We start from the raw sequence: 9,608 nt of genomic DNA on the forward strand, positions 1-9,608 counted from the left end.
TAATATACCTATACTTGTAATTTTTTTTGGCCGGCTCTACTTATATTTTTCTGATTATTTATGCTGCCCTGAAAAGTCAATTGAGCTACATATTAGGGCCATGAAGATTTGGAACTTACTAGGAAATGGCCAGTTCTATGAGGACTATTATTGTATTTTTATGATGCAATTTGACCTCTACAAAGGTCTGTTATAATCTGAAAAAGAAGTTCCATTTGTAAAATGAGCTCTAGTCATTTTTGAGGATACCAGGTACAGCGACACACCTGATATTTTGTGTGTGGTTGTCGTTGTTTGTAGAGGGTCTTGTAGTGGTCAGAGTGGTATCTTCCATTTTTCTCTTTTAAGAGTTGTGTTGCTGATCTCACAAATCATATTTCTGTTGGAAATGAAAGGTACACGGCTGCCAGCATTTTGTTAGAAATAATGACACACTTTACCACCTGTAAGTGCTGACTGAGTGTTTCTGCCTTCTTCCCAAGGTGACTGTAACACAGATTGATGAAAGATTCTGTGGGATGACAAAGGTTAAAGAGGCAGACCCAGAGCTAGAAGGCAGGCTGACACTGATGGAGTGGATGGCAATGAGAATGCCCACATTATTGTCCTACCCTCTGATAACCAGTGTAATATGAAAACTGACTACAGAAGAAAGGGACAAATTAAATCCATTAATCAAGCATATCTCTGCTAAACAGTTGTTCTAAAGAGATGAACAAATGAAAAATTTACTATTTGTTTTCATGCTTGCAAGGATGGGGAAGAAAATTAATTATAAAGTATTGGCCACACTATTAGTTAAGTTTTTTTCTTGAGGAAACTATTTATTGCTTTGTCAAAGGACAAATGAACCTCATTAAGGAGATTAGTTTCAGTCAGTAGTTTTGCATTAGGACAAACTAATAATACACACTTCAGAAGCTACCCTGAGTTAAATTATGAACATTGAAATCCATTTTTTATTTCTTAATTTACGAACTGTTAGAAAATGACCACTCTATTAGGCATCACAAAAAGAGAAGGAAATCCGTTGAGCTCCACCTCTTTCCCGAGTGCTGGAAAGAGAAGTATTTCAGCGTGGGCTTTGTGAGCTATGTGTTGATGAACTCACAGATGCAGGGGCTGTAACTCGGCCATGGCATTTTACCCTTATGTTGAAGCGTGTCAAGCAGAGCTCCATGCCAAAAGCAATTTTTGATAAGCTCCTTTGCAATCCTTTTTCTTTTCAAAATGTTTCAAGTGCCTTGGACAAATAGCAAACTGACATCTGGTATTCAGAATTTCCCCCTTAAATCCACACAGTGCAAGGCAAGAAAACAAAAACGTGCTTTCTTGTTATCAATCCTGTCTAGCTAGTGGGGCTAAGGCTCCACATACCTCCATAGTGAGTGCAGTTCAGTTCCAGTAGTCAGTTAATCCCTGGCCTTTCTGTCCAGGTGGCTAACAAGGGGGCCCAATTACTGTTGTATATAAGAGGGCTGGGATGCAGACTCCTAGCTTCAAAACCTGGAGCAAAAACCAGACTCCTTTCAGGGAGTGTATGAATCGGTTTCGAAATAATGACTTTTTTGGAATCAACTGACCCAGGCTGAATTTAGACTACTGACCTAGAAAGAAAGGTTCACACATCCAATTTGCCAGTCCTTCAAGCCACTCCAGACATCCTGTCCACTTCTGACTCTCTTTGGTTTGAGTCTTGCTTACTTGGGAATGCAGGCCTTATTGACTTCTACCTTCTCTTCCTTTGGTTTGCCCTCCAACCTCTCTATTCAGCAGGAGTGTTATGGGCACACTAGTTGAACCTGTCAGTTCACAATGGATTCTGAGTTCACTGCTTCAACCATTAAGCTCTCTTATGGTGATGAAGGGAGAGTATGAAAGCAACAGAGAGTGTCAGTGATAAATATACAAAATTAGGTTACCACTTTGCAACATTTGAGGTTCACTGTTTTGAACCCGAGGAAAGATGTGTGTGCTGTGTGCTCATACACACCTATGCACGTACTTATTTGAGGTGCAAGTGTCTTAGTCACTGTTCTGTTGCTGGGAGGAGTCACCATGACCAAAAGAAACTGTAAGCAAAAAGCATGTAAGTGGGGCATTGTTTACAGTTTTAGGGTTAGGCCAATATTATCCTGGTGGGAAGCACATAGGCAAGGTGCTGGGATACTAGCTGAGAGCTTTCCATCCTGATCTACAGTCAACAGACAGTGAGAGAAAAAGAGAGAGAAAAAGACTCAAAGAGAGACTGCTAGACTTTGCCCAGGTCTAGCATGCTTCTTCCAGCAAGGCCACATCTCCTAATCCTTCTAATAATTTCAAGCAATTCCACTAACTAGGGAACAAGCATTCAGATACATGAGCCATGAGTCAATGGTGGCCATCCTAAATCAAGCCACTAGAGTAAGTGTGTGTGTGTGTGTGTGTGTGTGTGTGTGTGTGTGTGTGTGTGTGTGTGTTTGTGCATCACTGTAATTGGCTTAATAGCTGATCCAATAACTGAACAGAATAAGGTTAGGCAGGAGAGCCAGACTAGGAGATGCAGGGAGGAAAAGGGCAGAGTCTGAGGAGTCACCAGCCAGATGCAGAGGAAGTAAGAGATGGACATGCCATGCTAATAAATGTACCATCATGTGACAGAGTGTAAATAAGGAAGATGGATTAATTTAAAATATAATAGCTAATTAGTAATGAGCCTGAGCTATTGACTGAGCATTTATAATTAATATAAGCTTCTGTGTGTTTATTTGAGAATGCCTGCAGGTCAGGAAATCATCACCTGCAAGGAAGATCAAGAGTGTAGGTGGTAATCAAGATTAAGAAGAGGAACCCCCAAAATAGCTCATGTACCAGGGATAGATTCTGGTTCCACTGCCGTGGGTCCCTCAGACAAAGCTTCACAACTGTATTGCTCATATGAGGGACTAATTCAGTCCCACAGAAGCTCCATAGCTGTTGCTGTCGGTCCAGAATTCATGAGTTTCCACTAGCTTGGTTCAGCTGTCTTTGTAGCTTTCCTCTTTATGATCTTGACCTCCCTTGCTCACATATTTCCTCCTCCCTCTCTTAGACTGGATTCCCAGAGGTGCTTGGTTGTGAATCTCTGCATCTGATTTCATCAGTTACTGGATGAAGGCTACCATTCTCAGCCTTAGTCCATGGAGGAGGGGCTTGGTCCTATCTCATCTTAATGTGCCAGGTTTTATTGACTACACATGGGAGGCCTTACCCTTCAGGAGGAATGAAGGGTTGGCTGTGCTGGTGGGACCTGAGGATGGATAGGAGGAAGAACTGTGGTTGGAATGTAAAATTAAATAAATAAATAAATAAATAAATAAATAAATAAATAAATAAATAAATAAATACAAAAGAAGATGAACCCCTGAACAAATGCCTGGTTGAGCTCCTTGGTAAACTTGGAGCAGGAAATTCTGTTAGAGTGCTGACAGATACTTCCATACTGGGGATGAAATTGAAGATTTAAATAACCAGTGAACTAAATCACAATTCATTTTAAAAGAGTGAATGTAGTCATTGCAGACTACATTGCAGTATGACAGAGAGGAAGTCAAAATGTCTATGTTAATGACTTTGATGGCTGCTGTTAAACCATCTTAGTATTGCAATCAAAGATAATAATAAATAATGATAAAACTGTATGAATACATTGCTAAGATTTTTCCTGGTATATCCAAATAATCAGTGTAAGAGCCATTGAAGCCTGGGCCTTGGGAACATCTTAGTCAATTACCCCAGCTAGCAATCAGAGTTTTAATATTAGCCTTCCAAAGTATACTGTAGAAATGAATGTGTGCCTACAGTAGATATATTTTGAAATAACATTTTCAGGTTGTGGTAGTTTGTATAATGATTCCCTTGGCCTCACAGATTTGAAAGCATAGTCACCAGAGAGTGGCACTATTTGAAAAGGATGAACATGTGTGGCCTTATTAGAGGAAGTGTGTCACTGAGGTGGACTCTGAAGTTTCAAAATTCCAAGTCCCGCCTCCTCTTCTCTCTGTCTCTGTCTCTGTCTCTCTCTCTCTTCCTTCTTTTCTGCTTCCTGAGGGTCTGGATGTAGAACTCTCAGCCAATTCACCAAAACCATAGCTGCCTATATGCCACCATGCTCCTCATCCATGATAATGGACTAAATATCTGACACTGTAAATGAGCTCCGAATACCATTGATGTTAAGGATAGAAAACAGTAGAAACTAGAGACCACTGGCAAACAAAATATATCTGAAGTCTGTTTAAATTTGCTCATTCGGCTTACACATTTTCAACCTTCCAAATTGCTACTGTACAATAAAAACACAGATAGCTGATTTCCAAAATATGCAAAGAACTCAAGAAACTGGACATCAACAAACCAAATAATCCAAATTAAACAACAGAGTACAGATCTAAACACAAAATTATCAACAGGGGAATCTCAAAGGACTGAGAATCACTTAAAGAAATGTTCAACATCCTTGGTCATCAGAGAAATGCAAATCAAAATGACTCTAAGATTCCATCTTATACCTGTCAGGATGGCCAGGATTAAAAGTACAAGCAACAGCTCATACTGGAGACAAGGAGAACCCTCCCCCACCGCTGGTGGGAGTACAAACTAGTGAAGCCACTATGGAAATCAATATGGCGATTTCTCAGAAAATTGGAAATCTATCGATCTGAAGACTCAGCTATGCCAGTCCTGAGCATATATGCAAAGGATGTTCAATCATACCACAAAGACATTAGCCCAGCTCTGTTCATAGCAGTTTTATTCATAGTAGCCAGAACCTGGAAACAACCTTGATATTCCTCAACTAAGTAATGGATACAGAAAACTTGGTATGTTTACAATATGGAGTATTTCACTGCTGAAAAAGAAAAAAACACCCAAAAGTTTGCTGGCAAGTGGATAGACCTAGAAAACATCATTCTCAATAGGGTAAGCCAGATGCAGAGAGACAAACATGGTATGTACTCCCTCAAAGTGGAACAACTTACAGACCAGAGAAGTTAAGCAACAAGAAGGCAAAGGGGGGAATTCATGAATCTCACTGTGGAGGAGAAATATAGTGGACACTGACAATAGACTGGGGGAGGGTTCTGGAAGGATGATGGAGATGGAAACAGGAGGGATGAGGTAAGGAGAGGATAGAGGGGAGGTAGTAAGTACTAGGAGAGACAACTAGAGTCTGGGGAAATTTCTGTGATGAGAAAGAAAGCTAGAGCAATACAAACGACCAGGAATCTATGAGGGTGACCCTCACTCTGTCCTAGCGATAGGGGATACAGAACCTAAACTGGCCATCTCCAGTAACCAGAAAAGACTTCCAGTAGAGGGACTGGGACCCCAACCCAGTCACAAATCCTTCAACCTACAATTTATCCTGCCTACACGATGTGCTAGGGAAAAATAGTGCAGAAATTCTGGTAGTGACCAAATAGACTGTGGAAACATGGTCCCATCATAATGTTCTCAGCAAAATATGTAATTCCAATATTGACAGCAGGGGGAAAGTGTCTACAGGGCCCTGCTTCCAGGGTCAACCTAGAGATATGTCAGGCATTGGAGCCTAGAGATAGTCTCCAAATAATATCAGGTAGGAAAAAGGGCGCACTTCAACCAAAGGGAGTAAGTCTTCCATGTTTCCCAGCTCAGAGAGGGCTTCCAGGCAATGGTAGACTGCAACCTCCTACCAGCAGGGCCTGCCAGCAAAAGTAGTACCAAATAATTTGACTTAAATAATACTTTGTGAGTGAACAAGTGTATTGATGTAAGAATTGACACTGTCCACTCGAAATAAAAAAAAGTTTCATAGCTGAATATTTGGGGAAATATTGGACAGCATATTTTTCTCTTAGCGACATCTACACTGCCACTCAAAAGTCTCTGGAAGTTTTAGCATATTGAACTTATTACAGCTTTAACATATTGATGTTTGGTGAACCTAGTATCTTCCGAATAATTTGAACAGAATGAATTCTCCTCAAACAGAACAATTTTGTAATTTATCACATCAAAACCGGGTATTTTAGATAATATAATTTCTGCAAATAACAGCATAAGGGAACAATGTAATTTAAAGTGGGCATTGCAAAATGAAGAAAATTTGTCCATAGAGGCTTGTGGCTTGAGAAAATTATAAGTATTGGAAATAAAATGATAAATTAGGTACTTCACATGAGGACACAGCGTGATTGGGGAATAAATGAATCTGAGATGCCGTCCAGACTAGATAAAAGCATAGTACAGGTCTAGCATTAGTGAAATTTTGGGGCAAGGTTCATGAATTATAAGCTAAAATATCTCAATTTTATTCTGTAAGCCAAGGAAGGATGCTGGAGCTTTGGAAGTAACATGATACACTGCAACTTACGTTTTTCAGTTTGGAAAGGTAAGATAGTGAGACTGAAGCTGGAGCAAGTAAACAATGAACACTGTATATTCTGAAATTATTTCATAAGAAAAATGAAGGCTGGAGGGATGGCCCAGAGGTTAAGAGCACTGGCTGCTTCTCTTGAGGTCCTGAGTTCAATTCCCCCCTCAGCCACTTATGACTTACAACCATCTATAATGAGATTTGTGCCCTCTTCTGGCGTGCAGGTTTACATACAGGCACAGAACACTGTATACATAATAAAATAAATAAATCTTTAAAAAAAAAAGTCAGCTGGGCGGTGGTAGCACATGACTTTAAAAAAAGAAAGAATGAATGAACGGATAAAAAAAAAAAGAAAAATGAGCAGGTATACAGTGTCAGTCAGTGTCTCCAGAAGTCACTTTATGTAGAGGTAAAAGTTACCATTAGCTTCATATCACTGATATTTCTTCACACAGGGAAAGCATCTACAAGGAACAGCATCCAGAGTTAACCTAGAGATAAGGCAGGCATTGGAGCCTAGAGACAGTCTCCAAATAGGATCAGGTAGGAAACAGAGGCACTTCCATCAAAGGGAGTAAGTCTTCCATGTTTCCAAGCTCACAGAGGGCTGACTCTATTTGCTTTTTTTTTTTTTTTTTTTTTCAGGGCACTCTTGTTTATTATAGTAAAATCAGGCGACGACTGACAACACACTGCTTATGGAAGGATACTGTTAAACTTGACTTACACGACGCCTAGCCCAAACAACTACAGTATGCCCCACAAAGATCAATGGCAACATCGGCTACTTTTCAGACCTGATAGTTTTTTTCTACTTCAACAGGTGGGTTCACATATGCTTAATAACCTACCCTCTCAAAAAAACCCAAACCCCAAAACCCTTGCAACACAACAAATTGCCTTTATTTCTGTATGCATCCACATTTCAACAATTAGTGGTCCTGAACAAAATGGGAAACGTGGCAACGAGCCAGGAGGCCAGGCCCACCCATCTGAAAACTTATGACACAGAGCTCCTCCAGGTCCCTGCCTAGGGTCTGAGGAGCAGCAAGACTGAAACCTGAGTCCTCAGGGTTAGTGCCTCTGTTCCAGCTGTCAGGTTCCACGTCAGACCTGATGGGTGGCCAGGGAGTCCTGTCCAAACGACTTCAGTGTGTAAAAGCAAATCCATTATGAGAAAAGGAACTGACTCAGTACCCTGTGGGCTGACGACTCTCCACATGGTCTTTCTCTAGGCGCAGCCACCAAGGACCCTTAGACCTGGCAGGTTTGTTGCCCTGTGACTAACTGCTCTGTTCACCTCGAGACCTGCTCAAAGTGCCTCGTCTGATGGTGGCAGCAGGGCCAAGGACCCGGAAACCCCTTCCCAGGCTGGTGACAAGTGAGCGTGTGGCCAACAGCTAAGTGAGAAGACCAGGCTCTTCCAACCTTATCTCATGGCTCTGGCCACACACCTCAAGCGTGGCCTCACCCATGGCCAATGTCAGAGGGAGGGGAGGGTTACAATCTAAGCTTTGGCCAAGGGCAGGAGTGGGGGGACAATGGCTTGGATGGGGAATCACTTAAGACTTAAGAAAGCAGGGGTGAAGCCAAAGCACCCCCAAGCCCAGCAGTAGTCCCGCGGCTGCTACCTGAAGCCTTCCCATCTTTTCCAAGGGCCACCACACAGCTGTGGCAGGAGGGCGGGGCCGGCGAAGGCAGACCCAGGCCGTGCGTCAGCAGCAGGTGATTGTGTGACAATGTGTCTGTTCACAGTTGCGTTAGCTGTGGCCACCACTCCCAAAGGAAACTGATTTTAACACACCTGCTTGATCCCAGAAGTTCAACTAGGCAGCCAGCAGCGTTTATACTCGACAGATGTTACCCAGCACAACTTAGGTATTTCAAATGGACAAGAAATTAGTATCAGAACAGTGTCTCAGGATGAAGTCTTAGTGGAGCTTCCTCTCCAGTACTTTGAGGTCTACAAGATGAATCTAGAAAACTCACTACTGTGGAAAATGAAGACTTAGGTTGGATTGGAGAGGGGAGACCGGGGCCTTGGTGACTAATTGCTCTAACACTGTCCTTCTGGCAGCTGTGGCAGCTTCATGTTCTCTTTTGACATCATCAAGCTCCGAAGATCCTGCAAGATGACTTTGAATTCTGCCACTTTCCAGCACTACCATGGCCCTTGGATCCACCACTCTATTTGAACTACTCACGCTGCTCGTGTTGACTTTTGTTACAAATCTTACAGATGGGGGTGCTTCCGGGTATTTAGGCTCACATTCTATTTTAAGGCTGTATATTCGGTTTTCATAAACTGTTCTTGGAGGCCCAATTATCATCCCTGTCCTTCTCGTAAGTGTCATGTCTTCGTCATCCTCTAGACCCCAGCTAACTGTGTCATCGCCTACTCCTTTCTGGCCTTCTTCCAGCTCTTCCAACTGTTGGAAATTTCAAGGGACTTTTACTCCCGAGGCTGTGGTGGCTGCCATCTTGCATCACTGTCGCTCGAAGGCCGGTCCTTTCTTCAGCCTTTATTTGCTCTTTATATGCTACCATTGTCAGACTCAACTCACATCTGCCTTCTCATACAACCTATAGCATAATCTATCAAACCTACTTATTTTTCAAATAATCAGAAGAGATAATAGGATTCGAAATATAGATACGAACATATTCCACAAGAAGTAGTAAGTCATTTTATATTAAACAAATAAGTTATTAAATTTCTACGTCTCTTTTTAAAAAGTTAGCCACAAAGCACATGTGAATATACTGATGTTTATTTATATAAATAATAATTTATAGTGATATATAGTATAAATGATAATTTATACTACTATATTAAAGAAGAAAGTTCAGGTCCTAGTTTTCTGACTCACTTTATGAATTTCACTGGCTAGTTATCTAAATACTAGCTGTGGAGCTTAGGAAGGGCTTTTCATATCTGTATTGCAGATATGAAACCTAAATGATCATGATGACAGAACTGCAAAATGATCATGAATATTAAAGGGAGAATTTCTGTAATGTGCTCTATGAAATTTTTGTATAATATAAGCATTCAGTAAGTGTGAGACCTTATCTTTATGATACTGATATTATTTGAGCATCATTACTTTTATCTGTTAAATGATGCTATTAATCATTGAATTTCTTCCAGAAATACCGTGCGTCTTAGATGATCTACTTCATACCAAAGTGCTGTTTATTCTCTAAGGTGCTACTTAAGTGGAAA

At 41.2% G+C, this 9,608-nt stretch overlaps 1 pseudogene; it reads right to left on the reverse strand.

The window, feature by feature from the left end:
- Positions 1–8,429: 8,429 nt before the first annotated feature.
- Positions 8,430–8,862, reverse strand: LOC100767134 (annotated as a pseudogene).
- Positions 8,863–9,608: the final 746 nt, after the last annotated feature.

The sequence above is a fragment of the Cricetulus griseus genome, chromosome 4, assembly GCF_003668045.3.
Source record: "Cricetulus griseus strain 17A/GY chromosome 4, alternate assembly CriGri-PICRH-1.0, whole genome shotgun sequence".
Taxonomy (NCBI): Eukaryota; Metazoa; Chordata; class Mammalia; order Rodentia; family Cricetidae; genus Cricetulus; species Cricetulus griseus.